We start from the raw sequence: 21801 nt of genomic DNA, 5'->3' as shown, positions 1-21801 counted from the left end.
CACTCCCACATTGGTGTGGATGCTTGTTTTTAAAAACTTAGGTTAAGGGCGCCTGGGTGGCTCAGTCAGTTAGACATCCGATTTCAGCTCGGGTTATGATCTCATGGTTTATGAGTTCGACCCCCTACGTCGGGCTCTGTGCTGACAGCTCGAGCCTGGAGCCTGCTTCAGACTCTGACTTCCTCTCTCTCTGCCCCTCCCCTGCTCACATTCTGTCTCTCTCTTTGTCTATCTCTCAAAAATAAATAAACGTTAAAAAATATTTAAAAACTCATGTTAATGGGGCGCCTGTGTGGCTCAGTTGGTTAAGGGTCTGACTCTTGATTTCTGCTCAGGTCATGATCTCACGGTTCATGAGATGGGGGCAGGTGTGGGTTCTGCACTGACAGTGCAGAGGCTGCTTGGGATTCTCTCTCTTTGCACTTTCTCCCTTCTGCACTTACGCGCGGGCACTCTCTCTTTTTCTCTCTCAAAATAAACTTAAACCCATTTTAATAAAATCTTAGAAATTGCCCCAAAAACCCCCCCCAAAAACCCAACAACTTTCAATTGCATCTTCCCCAGTCCTGTTTATCATCCAAAATTCCCTTATTATCTCTCTCACGGATCACTGTTGTTAAAGATTTTATGCACCGAATAAACTATCCTTGTCAATTAACAGCTAATTTGTTTTATCCTTGGCATTAAGATGAATCAGAGACCGCTTGAGTTAACGGTGCTACAATACTTCGCCGATATGCTCCTAACCAAAATGAAAAGCTGTTTGCCAGCTCAAGTGAGCCCGTGCAGCCTGACAACTGACGAAGGTACCAATGTTCTCTGCTTTTGACGTAACAAGACCACCACTACCCCTTCCCATACCCGAGGGCTTCTGAACCCCAAGTGAAGACAAAGCACTTCTTCATGATGACAGGAGAAAAACTGAATTCTAGAATGAATTTCCTAAGGGCATCCACTATTCCCTGCCAGGACTATTTTCTTAAGGGGGGTTAATAACAATAGTTGCAAACACTTACATAGCACTTAACATATACAGGCACTGTTCTAAGCACTTTGCACATACAGCCTCATTTAATCTGTAACACCTGTAAGGGTTGGGTAGTCTAATTACCCCCATATTTGAAAAACCAAAACAAGGGGTGCCTGGCTCAGTCAGTTGGGCGGCCAACTTCGGCTCAGGTCATGATCTCGCGGTCTGTGAGTTCGAGCCCCGTGTTGGGCTCTGTGCTGACAGCTCAGAGCCTGGAGCCTGTTTCAGATCCTGTGTCTCCCTCTCTCTGACCCTCCCTCGTTCATGCTCTGTCTCTCTCTGTCTCAAAAATAAATAAACATTTAAAAAAAAATGTCACATACAGCTGTCTATGGACACATAGCTAATAAATGATGGAACGAAGATTTGAATCCAAGGGGTTCTGGCTTCAGTCTATGCTCTTTACCAAAACATTTTGATGTCTCATCGAGCTAGCTGAAACTGCCATATTTTGTTTATTCTTTCTTTCATGCATTTACTCAGCAACTGTTTATATGTGCTAGTTCCTGCTCTCAAGGAATTCAATCTCCTGGGGATGACAAATGAACATAATATTGAGTAAGATCCTCGAAGGAATGTATGTAGAAGGCACCGTACAAGCAAAGGAAGAGACCCATCCCACACTCAAAGCTAGAGACAGATGGGACCGTCAGGAGTGCACTTCACAAAACAGCATTTCACTCCAAATGGTCCCATTAACATTATTTGAACAAGACCTTGAAGTTAATAAGAATGTACCTGAGAATCACTCATTGTCATTCACTATCAATCAACCATAAAGTATTAAATGAAGGGGAAAGAATTTAAACTAAAAACAGAACAGAGAACAAATCGATAACCAGAGAATCAAGTGTTCCTGTGCTAAACTGGTATGTGAGATTCACTATATCGCATATTAAAGTTGAAGAAAAAAAACTGTATTCATTAAAAAAAAAAAAAAAAAAAGGCTAGACCTTAAAACAAGTACAGTTGACACAGGTTTGAACTGCGCAGCCCACTTACACAGAGATTGTTTACAGTGCAGCACTGGAAATACATTTTCTCTTCTTTATATTTTTCTTAACATTTCCTTTTTCTCTAGCTTACTTTATTGCGAGAATATAGTATATATTAACATAGCATACAGACTATGTGTTAATCAACTGGTTATGTTATCAGTAAGGCTTCTAGTCAACAGTAGGGGATTAGTAGTTAAGTTTGGGGAAAGTCAAAAGATATACATGTATTTTCAACTGCGTGGGGGGGGGGGGCGGGGATCAGCGCCCCTGACCCCCATATTGTTCAAGGGTTAACTGGATTTGCCTGAGAGGTTTCTGTTTTTAATAGGATAAACTTAACAGGATAATACTTTTTTTTATTTACTGAAAAATGTCTTCGAGTTTCTAAAATATGTCCACCAAAAGTAAAACCAGGGGTGCCTGGGTGGCTCAGTCGGTTAAGCCTCCAAGTTTGGCTCAGGTCACGATCTCACAGTTCATGGGTTCAAGCCCCGCATCGGGCTCTGTGCCAACAGCTCAGAGCCTGGAGCCTGCTTTGGATCGTGGCTCCCTCTCTCTGCCTCTCCCCAACTTGTACACACAAACGCTTTCTCTCTCTCAAAAATAAATAAACATTAAAAAAAAAAAAAAGCTAAAACCAAACTTTAAAGACTGACTCAGTTGAAAGCGGTAGATTATTAACCCAAATATTGTCTTAATACAACTATTAAGAGAGAGTAAGAAGGGCGTGGCCGTGGGCTCACAGGACTCACAGGGTCTCCAGCCCAACTCCCATCTCACTGTGTTCCATCTTCTCTGTGCGGCTAGAATCAGCACAGAAGAGCCTTTCCCAAGGGCTCCTTGTGGCTTTCCAGGGGCTCCTTTCCTTTTCAAAGAAAAGTTACACACAATTATGTGACAAAGCCAGGGATTAGAATGAAAATAACAGACCAGCTTCAGGCACACAACCAAAGACTGGGTAAAAAAATCAAGGCACTGACAGTAAAGATTCTAAAATCAAGTGGAACGGTGTGGAATTATGTTTTTAAAATTCAGATAAACTAATAGGTACACTTCTATAAATGGCATAGCTATTTTGAAATGACTGTGGCTTGCTTAGGCAAGACATATTTTTTGAAAAATGTTTTTAATGTTTTTATTTTATTTTTGAGGGAGAGAGAGCACGAGTGGGGGAGCGGCAGAGAGAGAGAGGGAGACACAGAATCTGAAGCAGGCCCCAGGCTCCAAGCTGTCAGCACAGAGCCTGATTTGGGGCTTGAACTCACAAACTGTGAGATCATGACCTGAGCTGAAGTCAGCCACTCAACTGACTGAGCCACACAGGCGCCCCTAGGCAATATATCTTAATATTCTTCTGGTGTCTCTAAAACCTCAAACACTAGAGAATTTCCCTTTTTTAAAGAAATCTTGGCATTTACTTTGGATTATTATACTTAGGATGTTTTCAATTCAAAAATAAAATTTGAATGGAGATTATCTCTCATGAACGGAATTATGGGTGATTTTTATTTCCTTCCTTTTGCTTAATCTGCATTTAAAAAAATTTTTTTTAATGTTTATTTATTTTTGAGACAGAGAGAGACAGAGCATGAATAGGGGAGGGGCAGAGAGAGAGGGAGACACAGAATCTGAAGCAGGCTCCAGGCTCTGAGCTGTCAGCACAGAGCCCGACGTGGGGCTCGAACTCACGGACCGTGAGATCATGACCTGAGCCAAAGTCGGACACTTAACCGACTGAGCCACCCAGGCGCCCCTAATCTGCATTTTTAAAATTTCAAATGGTGAATGCATCTTTCTGCTACAATAAGGGAAACATTTTTGCTTTTATTTTAATGATATGACAACAAAATGGGGAATAAGGTATTATTTAGTTCAAGGTCAAGTCTCCAATTGATTTGCTATGAAACATGTATATCTGTATCTTCAAAATGAGAAAAATACTCTCTTGACACAAATAAAATTTTAGAAAACTTTTCTGGCTTTGTCTTCTAGAAAACAGTTATTCTAGAAATTTCTAGAAATATTCCTGAAAACCTTTTTGATACCACAACAGGTCTCTTATTTCCTCATTATTAGATAGTCTGCTAATGAGTCCTGGCAGTCTGACAGCACTGGAAAAATTACTGTGTCATACGAGGAAAGGGACATCTATCTCATCTTCAGAGGCTGATCAGAAAGTCTACCATGGAAGGACATAGGAAGTATACTCAGGTAACTCTTCAACAGAGTGATTTAAATGTCACACTTGTTCCCATCGTTTTTTCCTAGTCTTCGTCTACACCACATTATTTACGATCCACCTAGCAGTCCTGAAGGAGGTCGCTTTGTCAGATGTTGCAGCGCTATTCCTAGCCACGGGCCGTTATTAGCGGCGATCCGCTTACAAGCTCCCAGCAGAAAGGTGGTGACACAAATGCAGTAAGTTTCTTCAACTTTTTCCTGCTAACTTTTCCTGACTCCGCTATCACCTCTCCTGTCATCACCGCTTAACCAGAAGCTATCGGTACAAATTCACAGACCAGGTGATTTCTTTTTTAACTGAAGTACAGTTGACACACAACGTTACAGTAGTCTCAGTTGTACAACACAGTGGTCCCACAAGTGCACACAGTATGCTGTGCTCACAAGCGTGGCTACTGTCACCACGCAACGCTATCACAACACTGTTGACTACACTCCCTACGCTGTACCTTTCGTCCCTGTGACTTATTCTTTCCGTAACTGGAAGCTTGTATCTCTCACGGCCCTTTACCCATTTTGGGCAGCCTCCCACAGCCCTCCCCTCAAACAACCATCAGTTTGGTCTCTGCATCTAAAGGTCTGTTTCTGCTTTTTGTCTGTTTAGATTCTACAAGTGAAATCATAAGGTATTTGTCCTTCTCTGTCTGACCTATTTTACCTGGCATCATACCCTCAGGGTCCATCCATTTTGTCTCAAATGGCAAGATTTCATCTTTTTTATCACTGTATAACTTTCCACTGTATGTACATTACACATCTTCTTTCTCCATTCACCTACTGACGGACACTTGGGTTGCTTCCGTATCTTGGCTATTGTAAATAACGCTGTAATACACATAGGGGTGCATGTATCTTTTGGAATTAGTATTCTTGTTTTCTTTAGGTAAATACCCAGTAGTGGAATTACTGAGTCATACGGTGCTTCTATTTCTAATGTTTTGAGGAAGCTCCATACAGTTTTCCACAGTGGCTGCACCAGTTTGCATTCCCACCAACAGTACACAAGTGTTCCTTTTTCTCCATATCTTCGCCAACACTTGTGATTTCTTGTCTTTTTGATTCGAGCCATTTTGACAGGTGTGAGGTGATGTCTCACTGTGGTTTTGATTTGCATTTCCCTGATGATGAGGGATGTTGAGCATCTTTCTATGTGTCTGCTGGCCATCTGGATGTCTTCTCTGGAAAAATCAGACCAGGTAACTTTTAAATTCCACTCCACTATCTCTTTCCAGGCACTTCATTTTCCTAATGACCACCTCAAAATGCCAGAAATCAATTTTAACCAGTCACTATACTTTTGGAAAACAAATATGCAGCAGTTCTCTGGATAGAATGCTGCTCACAACAAAGCAGGGTCACTCACCAACCAATACCAACTGGGCCGCTGAAACACCCACTCCAACCACGATAACAGCATTCTGAGTGAACATAGCCACTTCCCTAAAAGAGCCCGTGTTGACCTTGACCAAGTCTCAAATGCTCTGAACTGTAGCATCCACTGACTGCTACAGAATGGGAATGATAGTATGTATCTTACAGGGTGGTTGTTGGAATTCAATAAAAAAGCACATGCAACTTAAAAACTACAGTAACAACTAACATTTATTGAGTGCTTCCTGTGGTAGATACATTACAGTATATAAATGGTCTTTATTACAATCTGTGAAATGAATTTATCAAGATTCTCCCTTTGGTTTGGTTTTGTTTTTGAGAGACAGACCACAAGCGAGGGACTCATCACAATACTAAAATGAAGAGTAAAAAAACTTAAGGACAAAAACTTCCAAAGTTATGAAAGCTGGTATGTTCAATTATCACAGATCTAGAAAGCCTGCACTTAGGAAGTAGTTATTTTGAATTTCCATCAGTACATTTTAACCTTAAAATTCTGCTCTCCTACCCTACACTCAAATTTTCTAAAGATCATAATTCCCCCAACAAAAGTTTCCTGCCTTTGCTACCACCAGGTCACCAATCTCCCCCATGACCTCATTATTTTTTATTTTTATTTACTTACTTACATATTTATTTATGTAGGTTTCATGTCTAGTGTAGAGCCAAATGCAGGGCTTGAACTCATGACCCTGAGATCAAGACCTGAGCTGATATCAAGAGTCAGACACTCGACTGACTGAGCCACTCAGGCATCCCGTCCAGTCGCCATCTTGATCTATAGGCAAAATATGTACCTACATATCTGAGTGGCTTCTTTCCTCTGGCACCATGAGACACAAGGATAGCTTTCTTGGAAAGAAACCCGGTCATGGCTATCCTGGCTTCTTCCCTCCTTAGGATCCCTGGCCTCAATAATCATACTCCTAATTATTGGCCCCCTCTTTTTAATCTTTGTTAAATTTGTCTCTTTTAGAATCCAACAAATCCTTGTATGAATGATGACTCAACAAGGATTCCAAGACACTCCCCTTGTTCAGCATGAAGCATCTACTGAAGATGAGACCTCCACACAAATACCAAAGATTTGTCATTGTCAATCTGACAGGGGGGAATGTAGAAGCTGCCACTAGGCAACAGGCTTAAGCAACAGAAACCTGAAAAAGGTAAAATGGTCCCACAGTGACCACCAGGCTGAATGCAAACAGACCCATTAGGTGACCCACCTCAAAATATCCATAAGCCCTAGCTGACCAGCGGGCTACTTACAAACAGGTACCAAAAAATGAAAATTTCATACATTCCCATACCCCCTCACTTGCTCCCCCTTAACTATAGATCCCCACCACTGCCTCCTGGCAGACAGTATCTCCTTTGCTGTTCTGCCCACTGCTCTCTCACAGTGTATTCAATAAACACGTATCTCCTTCAAAAAAAATACCCAAACAAAAGTCATATTCTATTAGAATTAACTTTAGAGAGCCCTTATGAGATCAGACTTACTCTTGTTTATAAACACCCACACCCACACACACATGCTGAAATGAAGAGCAAAATACAAGAAAACTACCTTGGCAGGTACAAATGTTTAAATCTTTTAACCATAGCCCTTTGGAACAGCAGTGCAGTTTATTTTATCTCCTCCAAAGACAAAAGTCAATTTCACCCTCAGTGATGCCAGTGCACAGAAGCTCAGTATGAATTCACAATTCGGCTGGAATCTGTAAGTGACCAAAGCAATCTTCCCTCTTGGGATCATAAAAACTATAGACTTCGCAGTGAAATGAGCCACCCAGGCACCCCATCAACTTTGTTTTATACTTGAGGATTTTCATAATAAAATGTTTGGAGGAAAACGTTATTAAAGTAATCCAGATGATGCTAGCTGGGACCAGGGCTGCAGGAGTAGGAGTGGCAATCAGTGGTCAAATTCCGAATATATTTTGAAGATGGCACCAACAGGATCTTCTGACCGATTTGATACCACATGTGAGAGAAAGAGAAGAATAAAAAATGACCAAAATTTTTGGCTTAGGCATCAGGAAGGATGAGGCAGAGACAGGTGCAGGTGGAAGAGGTTTGGAAAGTAGGAGTTTCAGTTTTGAAATTTGAGATGTACATCAGACATCATGACTTCAGTTCCAAAGGGCAGATTCCTGCTCTATTTTGAGTTCAGGTAATGTAGGCATATTCCTTCCCCCCACCCTCCCCAAAGTAAATGCTTCATGCCCTATGGGAAACTAAACAAAGAACATCAAGTCAGAACCAAGAAGATGGAGCTGGCCAAGATAGTAAGACAGGAACAGGGTATTATGGGGAAAAAAATATGCTCTATGTTTATGTCCTATTTTAAAAGATCATAAATAAACGTTAAAAAAAAATTTTTTTTAAAATGGGGAGCCTGGGTGGCTCAGTCGGTTAAGCGTCTGACTTCCGCTCACGTCATGATCTCACGGTTCATGAGTTCGAGCCCTGCATAGGGCTCTGTGCTGACGGCTCAGAATCTGGAGCCTGCTTCGGATTCTGTGTCTCCCTTTCCCTCTGCTCCTCCCCCCCCCCCTCAAAAATAAATAAACATAGGGGTGCCTGGGTGGCGCAGTTGGTTAAGCTTCCGACTTCAGCCAGGTCACAATCTCGCGGTCCGTGAGTTCGAGCCCCGCGTCAGGCTCTGGGCTGATGGCTCGGAGCCTGGAGCCTGTTTCCGATTCTGTGTCTCCCTCTCTCTCTGCCCCTCCCCCGTTCATGCTCTGTCTCTCTCTGTCCCAAAAATAAATAAAAAACATTGAAAAAAAATTTTTTTTAAATAAATAAATAAACATAAAAAAAATTTTAAAAGATCAATAAAAACGTTAGAACATAAAATAAGGACATCCCCCATAAACAAAAAAGAGAAAAATGGAAAAGAAATATAAAGCTTAAAAGACCAATCCCCCCTGCCAAAAAAAAACAAAAAACAAAAAACAAAAACAAAACAATCCCAGTGGATCTAACATCCAAGGGAGAACACAGAGAAGGAAATAATCAAAGAAGTAACACAAGAAGATTTTCCAGAACTGAAGGACAAGTATTTCCATAATATAAGAGCATAATAAGTGCCCCTCCCAAAATAGTTTTTTTTTAAAAAGACTCTCAGCAAAACATGTTATCGGAAAATTTCAGAATACCTGGAATAAACAATCTCCCAGAGAGACAAAAAAAAAAAAAAAAAGATCGCACACCAAGAAAAAAGAATCAGAACGGCATCAGACTTTTGTATAGCCATACTGGACAACAGAAGACAGAGAGGAATGCATTAAAAGTTCTGAGAAAACCTAAACATAAAGCTAAAACTATAAAACTCTTAGAAGAAAACAAAAAGCAAAAGCTTCATGACGCTGGATTTGGAAATAACCTCTACGACATGATTCCAAAAGCACAGTCAACAAATGAAAAAATAAATTGGACTACATTAAGACAAAATTCCAATGCTAGGGCTGAGAAGCTTAAAAAAAAAATTATACCTTCATTCATTTCATAAAGAATTTGTGGTTTGCAAAGTCATGTTCACTGTCCTTCTGGGTGGAAATGCTGAGAAGTTTGGGAGAGACGGATTTAGGAAGCTCTGATCAGATGACCTCATTTTCTAGGGAAAATAAGAAGTGAGGTCATCGCTTGGGAGCAGGGACAGCAAGGGTGGGGTAGGGTCCTTGAGAAATGAATGGTGCTTGGAACAGTCCACAGTTGAGAACCTGAACAAACTGACTAGAGACATACAAGAAGCTAGAGGGCAGTAAAGGATCATGGAGGCCACAATAGCATTGGCCCAAACAGCATTTTGGGTCCAAGGTTCTCCCTCCTGGGAGAACCCAGGAGGACTCAGCATCTGACTGATACTCAAGTAGGAGCAGCAAATGTTGGTGACTTCAATTTCTGCCAACTAGAAAATGCTCTGAAATTGCACAGAGAGGCACTGAGCTGGCTCAGTCAGTTGAGCACATGACTCTTGACCTTGGGGTTGTGAGTTCGAGCCCCACGTTGGATGTAGAGATTACTTAAAAATAAAATCTAGGTGTGCCTGGGTAGCTCAGTTGGTTAAGTGTCCGACTTTGGCTCAAATCATGATCTCGCGGTTCGTGAGTTCCAGCCCTGTGTCAGACTCTCTGCTGACAGCATGGAGCCTGCTTTGGATTCTCTCTCCGTCCCTTTCTGCCCCTCCACCACTCTCACTACGTCTCTCTCTTTGTCTCTCAAAAATACGTAAGTGTTAAAAATTTCTTTAATTAAATCTAAAACAAAAAATTGCACAAAGACACAAGGAGACATATTCAAGAATGTTCATGGCAGAACCATTTGTAACAGAAAAAAGTGCAAATAATCGAACCCCATCAGTAGAATGGATAAACTGTGGTTGATTCATGCAAGGAAGATTATGCCACAGCTAAAATGAATGACTGACCAGTATCAGCATGGCTATATATTAAAACTATAATGAGGGTTGGGCGGGAAGCAAGTGCAAAAGGACTGATACACTACGAAGTCATTTACATACTTTATGTAAATTTTAAACACACACATACATATATGGTAAAAGAACAGAAACATGGTTGGGAATGACACTCACCAACTGCAGAGTGAGTGCAAAGGAATGGAGGGTGGGACTTCAGCTCCACAGTTAGCATCTTCTTTTGCCCCAAAGTTTAACATCTAAGTAGGGATTACATTACGATGTTTAAAATATTCGTCCCTGGGGCACTTGGGCGGCTCAGTTAGGTGTTCGACCGGCTCAGGTCATGATCTCATGGTTCGTGGGTTAGAGCCCCGCGTCAGGCTCTGTGCTGACAGCTCAGAGCCTGGAGCCTGCTTCGGATTCTGTGTCTCCCTCTCTCTCTGCCCCTCCCCCACTCGTACTCTGACTCAATCTCTCTCTCTCAAAAATAAATAAACACTAAAAAAAATTTTTCTTAATATTCATTCTTTAAATTTTTTTTTAACCTTTATTTATTTTTGAGACAGAGAGAGACAGAGCATGAGCAGGGGAGGGGCAGAGAGAGAGGGAGACACAGAATCCGAAGCAGGCTCCAGGCTCTGAGCTGTCAGCACAGAGCCCGACGCGGGGCTCAAACTCACGGACCGCGAGATCATGACCTGAGCCGAAGTCGGCCACCTAACCAACTGAGCCACCCAGGCGCCCCAATATTCATTCTTAACATTTTAAAATTCTAATCGAATTCTACTTAAGCTAGAGAACAGAGGGGCGCCTGGGTGGCTCAGTAGGTTGAGCGTCCGACTTTGGCTCAGGTCACAATCTCGCGGTGTGTGAGTTCGAGCCCCGCGTCGGGCTCTGTGCTGACAGCTCAGAGCCTGGAGCCTGCTTCGGATTCTGTGTCTCCCTCTCTCTCTGCCCCTCCCCTGCTCATGCTCTGTCTCTCTCTGTCTCAAAAATAAATAAAAACATTAAAAAAAAAATTTTTAAGCTAGAAAACAGAGACCAAATACTTGAAAGAGCCCTGGATTCAGAATCAAAAGAATCTGGCGTTAGCCCCGGCTCTGCCACTGACCCACTCAGCCTCGGATAATCATCTGCTTCTCCCAGGTCCCGTTTCTCCATCTGTGAAATGAGGGCAGTGAGTCTGGCTGTTGAAAAACACTGGATTACAAGAAACAACAGTCACGGTGGACCGCCTGCGAGGCCTCAGAGTCCACCCATTCCTGGATGTTGTCTTTGGATCCCATCCAGCCTCAAGGAACTGGGAACATGCACTGCATTGTTAGAGCCCCTCAGAGAACCACTTTTATTAAAACCCATTCTGGTATAATCCCGTAAACCTTACCCAGCCGGATATCATAGGGAACAGTCCAGAGAAACCTACCATTGCACTTCTTACACAGAAGTTCAGGAGTACGGTGCATAAGACACGGTGTTCCTTTTCTGAGAACTCACTGTGGAACATTCTCTCAGGTCTCAGGACCAAGAAAAACTGTGACCCTGAGCGTTTTTTCTTTTCATCTAATGACCACGTTGTTTTTATAAACAAAGTTTCCCTCTCTTTTTTTTGGCTGGGATAGCCCAGCTCTAGCAACTACAAAATGACTTTATGGAAACAAGTTGCTTTACTCAACTACTCTTGTTTTTCCTTCACTGCAAGGCCCTCTTCTAGTTTTATTATTATTATTATTATTATTATTATTATTATCCAATTGAGTTCTATGTTTTCCTACAAATTGCTTCCAACTTTCTCTGGAATGGGAGAGGGTAAAAATAAGTGAGTTAAATCGACTCAGACTTTCTAAAAGGACAAGATAAAACATGTTGAAAATTACAAAATGAGATACAAATGCAAACTGTTCTTCATTGGTGAAAAAGAAAAACTTACTGTGGAAAATGAAGCTGTATGTGTTTTCGGTAAGTGAGATTTTCTAAACATTTCTCAATGCCAAGTCACTTGAAGACATCCATATTCCAGTTCTAAACTCTGGGAAGTTCACATCAGCTGTAGCCTCAGTACCCCAAGACCCCAAATCAATGGAGAGTCTTGGCGAAAAGCAATGAATTAACAATGCTTCCTGTTGGGTGTGGAACAGTGAAAAAGAGAAAAACAAGGTACTGAGGGGCATAATAAATCGGCTTATCATTATTCACAAGAAAAATCTTTTCCTGTGAATTCTTGGCACTCAAGAATATTTTTATTCTTTGGTCTTTTTATTTTATTTTAGGGAGAGAGTGAGAGTAGGGCAGGGCAGATGGGGAAAGAGAGAGGTGGGGGGGAGGGGGGGAGGGAGAGGGAGAGGGAGAGGGAGAGGGAGAGGGAGAGAGAGGGAGAGAGGGAGAGAGAGGGAGAGAGAGGGAGAGAGAGGGAGAGACTCTGACATGGGACTCGATCAAGTCAACACTCACCCAACTGAGCCACCTAGGCGCCCCGAGAATATATATATTTTAATGATTATACTCTTCATGAATGTATTCTTATTCTGCCTCTTCCCCGTGTCCCCATTCCCTGCCCCTCCATCCCCTCTCTCAGCCCAGGCCCTGCAGGGTGTTTTTATCTCTGCCCCAGCTCCCTCCCACTACAGCAAGGCAAACGCAAACTGAATATCCCATAAATTGCCAGCACGCTAACGTGAAAAGAGGCCACCTGAAACATCACACACTCAAAAAGCTGTTTTGGGGTGTTTTTTTTTTTTTTAATGTTTTTTATTTATTTTTGAGACAGAGAGAGACAGAGCATGAGCAGGGGAGGGGCAGAGAGAGAGGGAGACACAGAATCGGAAGCAGGCTCCAAGCTCTGAGCTTTCAGCACAGAGCCCAACGCGGGGCTCGAACTCCCGGACTGTGAGATCATGACCTAAGCTGAAGTCGGACGCTTAACCAACTGAGCCACCCAGGCGCCCCTCAAAAAGCTGTTAAAATCATCATAGCTTATAAGAATTGCTTAAACTTTCCAGATAGTGAAAAAAAAACAAGTATTTAGGTTCCTTTGCCACTGAATAGACTGGCTCTAGGGGAATTGGCCTGCTTCTCCAAAGAAGTCGCTGTGTAACTAACAGATCACTTCTCTCGGTCCCCACTCCAGGAATATCCTCAGTCCTTCTGGACTCCCTTAGTTAGTTCTTATCAGCCCCCTCCTGGCATCTCATGCTGGAGTGTGCTGCAAGCATCCTGGCATCGATTGAGAGGCCGTAGGTTCCTAAACATCAACCTGACATGCCAACTAACTGGAGAAACCCTTCCCTCTGAAGATCCACTGGTGAGCCTACCCATCCCTTGTAGCCCTGTATCCTCTGCAGATTCTAGATGGTGAGCCCGGAGAAGAGACTCTGTCTTGTTTACTGTTTATCTCTCCTCTAGCCCTGTGAATGGCATATAGCGGGCACATGAGAAATGTTTGAGGAAAGGTTAACGGAACGAGCAAGGGGCACCTGGGTGGCTCGGTTGGTTAAGCGTCCAGCTCTTGATTTCGGCTCAGGTCATGATCTCTCGGGTTCATGAGATTGGGCCCCACGTTGGGCTCTGTGCTGACCGTGCAGAACTTGCTTGGGATTCTCTCTCAATCTCTCTCTCTCTCTCCTCTCCCCCTCTGTCTCTCTCTCTCTCTCTCTCAAAGAAAAAAGAAAAGTAACTTTTTTAAAAAATAAAAAATAAAAATAAAAGAGTCAACAAATGAATGAACAAACTGGAATGATGCAGCTGGGGAAACTTAACTTTCAGACTGCTCCCCCCATTAAAATTTCCTTTTTCCTTCCTTTTTTTTTTTTTTTTTTTTTTTTTTAAAGAATTTAGCATTAGGAGCAGGGGGCCTGAGTGACTCTGTTGATAAAGCCTCAGACTCTTGATTTGGGTTCAGGTCATGACCTCACAGTTCACGAAATCAAGCATCGCATCAGTTCTATGCTAACCATGCAGAGCCTGCTTGGGATCTCTCACTTCCTCTCTATTTCTCTCTTTCTCAAAATGAATAAACTTAAAACAGTTAAAAAAAAAAAAAAAAGAATTTAGTGCTAAAAAATACTCCACTTCCTTGGAGGAACAAGTTGGATTCTTCTTGGTGCTATTATTTTTGTTGCTGTTTTCTCTCTCATGTTCCTTTTTTCATTTCATTTGGGCTGTCCAGAAACACAGAACTCACTTTGAGGTCAAACTGTAGTAATTACGTAGGCCCTCTTTATGTCTGTTTTTCCCTGGCCTTTGTCTTCTTTTTCATTTTTACTTTTTTAAAAAAAATTTTAATGTTTATTTATATTTGAGAGAAAGAGACCGTGTGGGAACAGGGAAGGGGCAGAGACAGACTGAGACACAGAATCCCAAGCAGGCTCCAGGCTCCGAGCTGTCAGCACGGAGCCCAACGTGAGGCTAGAACTCATGAGCATGAGACCATGACCTGAGCTGAAGTCGAAAGCATAACCAACTGAGCCACCCAGGTGCCCCTGTTTTTACTTTTAATTGACATGTGTTACCTTATTATACATATATATATATATATATATATACATATATATATATATATAAATATATATATATATATATTATATACATATGTTATATATATATTTTATATATATATTTATATATATATATATATTTTACATATATATATATTCGTTATGGTCATCTTAAATCCTTCATGAATAAGGTAATGAACGAATTAAAAAACTAAATGAACAAATAAGTAAGCAAACAAAAACTCAGAAAATATACTTTATAAGAATTTTTTTTATACACACTCAAAAATAAAAATAATTTTGAAATTCAGGTCTTCCCAAGTCACAGAATTTTTTAAGTTCCAACTTCCTCCTTCAGTAATCTCCACTTGAATTTGTTCTCCTTCCTTTCATTTTTGACAAGATTTTTTTTTTCTCACCAAAAGGCCAGAATTCTTGGCCAGAGGAAACTAACTCACCCTCAAATGTCTTCTTGGATGTATTTTAAGGTAAAATGCCTATTTCTACTTGTAATGATTTGTTCCTTGGATTTTCAAGGTTTCAGGGGAACTTTAGTCCCCAACTATTCTGGGGGAAAATGGGGGCTGAGGGACTGGAGAAATTCTGTTAAGCTTATAAAGTTGAACCAGTCCTACCGAATGTGGTCAAATGGCTGCATGTATGCTGGTAAAATTCTCAGAACAGAAATGACTGAACCTTTTGGGAAAATCTGTGCAGGGTCTGACTGTGATTATAAAAGAATTTTTGTCAAATGTTTCAAGTAACATAACTGTACATGCATTTTTACACATGTTTCTGTTGGGTAGCATTTCCCCCGTGATGAAGGATTTGTTGTCTTTAAAATTCCAAACACTAGTCTTTCCAAGATACTTAAAAGAAATATTTCTCAATTTGAAATGTTTGCCAGCAAACACAACAGCCAAAAATATGTTGGCTGTGGAAATGAGAAGTTGGTGTCTGAAATGTACTATTTCTTCAGAAAAATATTTATCAATTTTAGTGGCAGCTGCAAAGCTGCTTTCACACTCAGAAATTAATTTACTATTACAAATGGGCAAAGGCAGAGTGATTGGATTTTTCCTTTTGGCCTGTGTGCTACTACAACCGACCCGAATTACACACGGCTTTAATCAACAGATGCACCAGCTGCCGCTTGGTCGGGGACCTGTTCTTTCTCTTTAACTGTGTTCACTTACAGAGGAAATCAACAAAACCAGACAATGGCCCAATTTGTCTTATAATGGCCAAGCCCCACTAGCATTCCCCATCACATGCCCATGGTTGCTAAGGTTTGTTTGGTTTTTTTTTTTTTTAATTCATTGAGAAGCTTTCTGATCCAATTTTCTTCTTACACTCAGGATTTAAGATAAATATCATGAAAACATGCACCAAAGTCACGGGAAGTTGAGACTTCCAGAGGAGATCGTCTTCATTCATTCATTTAACAAATAGTGGTTGCGTGCTTTCTGTCTGCCAGGCACCGTATCAGGCACCGGGGCTGCAAAGAGGAGTAAGTGCGAAAGACTTTCCAGAGACAGGAAGGGCGTGTTTGAGGAGTATAAACACCAGCAGGAACTAACTGCCCGGAGGAATCCAAAAAAGTAAGGCTTGTCATAACAGGCATAAACAGAAGAGGACCAATTTCTAGCATCCCACCCCTAAGACTTCCCTGCTAAAGCAGGTAGGACCCAGCAAGTATAGACAGGTGGATGAGAAGGCTGGCCAGGACAAGTGAATCTATTCACATTATAAATCACTAATGAGTGCAAAACTAAGTTTATTCTTCCAGTCCACCACCACAACAGAACTAAGAGTTACGAAACAGACACAGGTATTTTTAGAGGGTGGAAAAAACCCTTTAAATCTAAATTTTGTTTGCCATAAGCATAAAAAAGTCAAACTGTAGTTTAAATTTATTTTCTACAGAATGGAATATACATTTTATTCACCTTTTTTAAATGTTTATTTATTTATTTTGAGAGAAAAAGAAAGCGTGAGTAGGGAAGGGGCAGAGAGAGAGGGAGAAAAAGTCCTAAGCAGGATCCGTGCTGTCAGTGCAGAGCCTGACACAGGGCTCAAACCCACAAACTACGAGATCATGACCTGAGCTGAAATCAAGAGTCGGCCACTTAACCGACAGAGCCACCAAGTCGCCCCCATTTTATTCACTTTTAAGAGGATTTTTTTTTGTATTATGTAAGTACTATGTGTTAAGTGATTTTTTAATAATACAGAAAAAAATGAATAAAATCGATCCAGAGATGTTTAGACTATTTTTATCTCCAGCATAGGTTTTTTTACTGTTTTTACAAAGTTGCAATTATACCACAAATTTGTTTTATTCTACTAAATATTAGGCATCAGCATTTCCCTGTTATTAGTCTCCCTAAATGTCATTATAATGTAACGCCTACATTGTATCTTGATGGTATATAAGAACTTGAACCGGAAAAGAACAGCAAGGGTTAGTCTCCTAAACTTCTCAAGAAGACAAAAAAAAAAAAAAAAAAAACTAAAAACTAAACAACAACAACAAAAACTACCATTTTCATTTAGCTTCTGCTCATTTATCATTACTCAGGAAATTACCCAAAAAGTATTAATGTGCAGCTTGCATGTTTCGGGCACTATGCTAGGTGGTTAGCAATATAATCAGTCCCTTAAGAATACGGACTCCCCAAGACAAGAGGAAACATACTCCTTCGCCTTACTTGATTCTTTGCTATGGGCACCACTGTGCTTCAGCTCTGTTCTATGCAGATTAAATCAAATAATTACGTGAGTTATACTATGAGGCTAATTTCCAGTAGGGCAGGAGCGGTGAATGGGCAGCAGTAACAAGGACCCAGGCTCATTCGAGCTACAGTATAACTAAATCTGGCCTCAATACCCCTGCCCAGGGTGAGAGAAACAAGAGCCAGGGCACATCAGCTGCTTGCTGGCTTCCAGGTGAGGGACAGTGCTTCCCAGGCAGGCCTAGGACACCGCAGCTACCTTGGGTCTAGTCTGGGAAGCTGAATGGTCTTGTGAGGGGGTAATGCCATGTCACAGAATTATTCCTGGACTAGTGGTTTAGCAGACCTGAGCTCTAGTCCTCTTTTTGGCCCAAGAGTAGAGAATGCATTTAACACACCGGAACCCTAGTGTGTTCACCCAATACATAAGGGTGGAGCTAGACATTCTCTAAGAGCCCTTCCAGCTAGATAAATCTGTGATTTTATGATGTTATAAAAAGCAGGACTCACAGTCCCCGAAAGTACCAAACCCGACCATCTTACCACCTTTTCAAGCATGATTTCAAACACCAGGAATGAAGAAAAACCAGTTCCTTGCTGCTCTAGAAGTTGTGTATCTTCCAGTTCAGTTACTGAGCTATTCTGAGCTGTGATCAATCTTCAGTCTGGCTGGCAATGCCAAGGAGGCCGGGGTTGGGGGGTGGGAAGCTGAGACTGGATCTTCCTAAGGGACAACCAGTTGTGTTCTCTCCTATAGCCACAGGCTGACCACCTTCCCCAAGGACCCACAGAGCTAGTTAGGGAGGGTCTGATCGGTTCAAATCTGCCTTTCAAACAGAGGAGTTCAAAGTATCTTTCTTTTTTTTAAGTTTATTTATTTTGAGAGAGAGAGCACATGCAGGGGAATGGCAGAGAGAGAGAGAGAGAGAAAGAGAGAGAGAGAGACAAAATCCCAAGCAGACTCCCAACTGAAAGCACAGAGCCTGATGTAGGATTCGAACCCACAAACCGTGAGATCATGACCTGAGCCGAAATCAAGAGTCGGATGTTTAACGGACTGAGCCACCCAGGAACCCCATAAATGACTGAAGGTGATTACACACTTTCATTATATTATATTCTCTGACAGTATGAAAACAAGAAGATCAATTCTTTTATTATTAAAATTTTCATTATTTTCTCAAAATGATTGGAGAATAATAATTTTTTAATAATTAGAGAACAGCTCATGCCATTTAAAGACTACTACCTCAATAAGTACAAAATATCCTATCAAACAATTTAGACACCTATTTATGAGATATAAAATTGATATACATCCAATAGGTAAACAAACTTTGCACTTAATAATTGATTTGCATCTAATAATCACAATATATTCTTAAAATTACCTCTATTCTACTTACCTCTTGACATCAAAGTCTATGATTTAAATTTTTTATTTTATTTTTTTATGTTTATTCAAAGAGACAGAGTATGAGAGGGAGGAGGGCATAGAGAGAGGGAGACACAGAATCCGAAGCAGGCTCCGGGCTCTGAGCTGTCAGCACAGAGCCTGACATGCAGCTGGAATCCATGAACCGTGGGATCATGACCCAAGCCACCCAGGCACCCCAAAGTCTATGATTTAAAAAGAAAAAAAGGGGGTACCTGAGTGGCTCAGTCAGTTGAGTGTCCGACTCTCAGTTTGGGCTTAGGTCATGATCCCAGGGTCATGGGATAGAGCCCTGCGTCAGGCTCCATGCTGAGCAAGGAGACTGGTTAAGATTTTCTCTCTCTCTCTCTCTCTCTCTCTCAATCTCTCAATCTCTCTCTCTCTCGATCTCCCCCTCTGCCTCTCTCCCCTACTCATACTGTCTCTCTCTCTCTAAAAAAAATATACATAAATAAATAATTTAAAAAGAAAAAAAGGAAGAGGGGCACCTGCATGGCTCAGTTGGTTGAGCATCTGACTTTGGCTCAGGTCATGATCTCACAGTCCATGAGTTCGAGCCCCGCTTCAGGCTCTGTGCTGACAGCTCAGAGCCTGGAGCCTGTTTCGGATTCTGTGTCTACCTCTCTCTCTGCCCCTCCCCTGCTTGTGCTCTGTCTCTGTCTCAAAAATAAGTAAAAACATTAAAAAAAAAATTTTTTTAAAGAAAAAAAATGAAGAATATTCCATATAATGAACAAGTGGACAACAGAGTATGCATTCCACCCTGCCTTATAGGAATTATAGTCAATTATTCTTAACAAATAATAATAATAATAATACTTATCTGAAGGTGATAAAGCCAAAAAGAAAACAAAGGGACCATCCACTCTCAATTACCCAAGCACACGTATTCCTTTTGATGCATTAGTCAGAGTCCCATCCTTGGGCCAAGGACATTAAACAGATGTGGTAAGTTTGTGTGTCCGGCAATATGCATGCTTTTGTAGGCAGTGAGCCCACCCACAAGTGCACTTGGAATTTTGTTCGAGATGGAGGCAGTGGGAGTGTTAAAACTGCTTTCAGCCCATGAAATGGCATCATCACCTATCTGTGCTAGTGCAAGGCAAGTGGTTATAGGGCTCAGTCACTTGACTATAAAGCAACAGGATCCCATCCGTGTTGACACAGGGAAGGGGTGGGGCAGGTACAATGAAGAAAATCAGCATCCAATCAACTTGCTTTTTCTAGGAACGTCATCCCTCAGCTTCAATTGAGTGTTCAACAGATGTTAAGCTGAGTATCTCAAGTAAACACATAGCTAGCTGCTACTGAACAGTTCCACCTCAATGACACACTGTTCAACATATTCAGAAAAGGACAGGTGACCCCACTGATGGCCACGAGGAGTTACAGGGTCCAGAATTAACTTTCTGCTGGAAGGGATTTTTCAATATGGGAAACAATTATTTTGAGACCGCAACAGCAGGGCAAGAGTGTCCCCCTCCTGAGAAAAGAAACAAGCAAGGGGAGCCTCGTGAGTGCCAGGGTTTTCTAGCTGGAGACACGTACAGACCTTAGCACTCCAAGGGGAACACCAAATAATAGAGCCCTGGGAACAGCAAATAGAGCCCGGCAACCTCACTGAGGGTAGCATTCAGCAAGGCACAGGTGGTTGGCTAGAGCAGAGATGGAAGCGGAGTTGCGGAGAAAAGAAGTTGAGCCTCCCCCAACCCCACAGTGAACTCTGCGGGTTAAATGGCCCTTCAGAGCTGTATAAGCTGGGCCTGGATGGTCTTCAGGGTCCCACCTCATCAGTCACTGGATGTGAACCCCCCCCCCCGCCCCAACCCCACCCAGCCAAATTGGTAAGTGCTATATATACATTCCAGAACCACCATACACTAAAACTAACGCCTGACACATCTAAAGCTAAAAGGGTCCAATGGCGAAAACATGTCTTTCCCATCTCCTTCCCTAGAAGGTACAGGTGAAGAATGAAATAGACAAAGGCAACAGATTTGAAAACAAACAAGAATACAAATATCTACGAAACTAAGTAGCCAATTCTTGAATAAAATGGGTTATAATCCCTCCTATATCACACATGTTCAAATAAATTTTGCCCTTTTCTGTGTTTATTGAAACCGAATTTAGCTATGATAATGATTCAGATCATTATTATAAAATGGAATAAAATAGCCACACAAAGCAAAGCTCATTCCAAATATCAAAGGCCAAAAACTGCTCAGAAAGATTCATGTATAAATGGAATTCATGGAATGCAGATAATTCCTGAAGCTTGACTCATAAGACTAAACATGGTTGAAAAGACAAGGTCACAATAAATGTCTACCCACAGTCAATATAGTTACTCCCTGTATACATTTACTCACTGCATATAATTCTGTTTAAAAAAAAAAAAAATAGAAGGCTATATAAAAGAAGTGATAATTAAGCAGAATGATGTTCAGACCAATTGTTTCTTATTTGTAACCTTTATGCTGTAATAAAAATTAGAGTGAAGAAGTGCATGCTTGGCACTGAATTTTTAACAATAAAAGAAGGGGCACCAGGGGCGCCTGGGCGGCTCAGTAGGGTAAGTGTCCGACTTTGGCTCAGGTCATGATCTCACAGCTTTGAGTTCGAGCCCTGCGACGGGCTCTGTGCTGACAGCTCAGAGCCTGGAGCCTGCTTCGGATTCTGTGTTTGCTGCTCTCTCTGCCCCTCCCTTACTCATGCTCTTCTCTCTTTAAAAATGAATAATGTTAAAGGGGCACCTGGGTGGCTCAGTCGGTTAAGCATCTGACTCGGTTTTGACTCAGGTCATGATCTCAGTTTCATGAGTTCGAGCCCCGCATCAAGCTCTATGCTGACGGTGCAGAGGCTGCTTGGGATTCTCTGGCTCCCTTTCTCCCTGCCCCTCCCCCACTCACACTGTCTCTGTCCTCAAAATAAATAAATAAACTCTAAAAAGTTCTTTAAGAATAGGGGTGCCTAAGTGGCTCAATCGGTTAGGCGTCTGACTTCGGCTCAGGTCACGATCCCACGGTTCATGAGTTCAAGCCCCACCCAGGG

This window comes from Panthera leo, chromosome B3 (genome assembly GCF_018350215.1).
Source record: "Panthera leo isolate Ple1 chromosome B3, P.leo_Ple1_pat1.1, whole genome shotgun sequence".
NCBI classification, from domain to species: Eukaryota; Metazoa; Chordata; class Mammalia; order Carnivora; family Felidae; genus Panthera; species Panthera leo.
Note: the sequence above shows the minus strand (reverse complement) of the source record.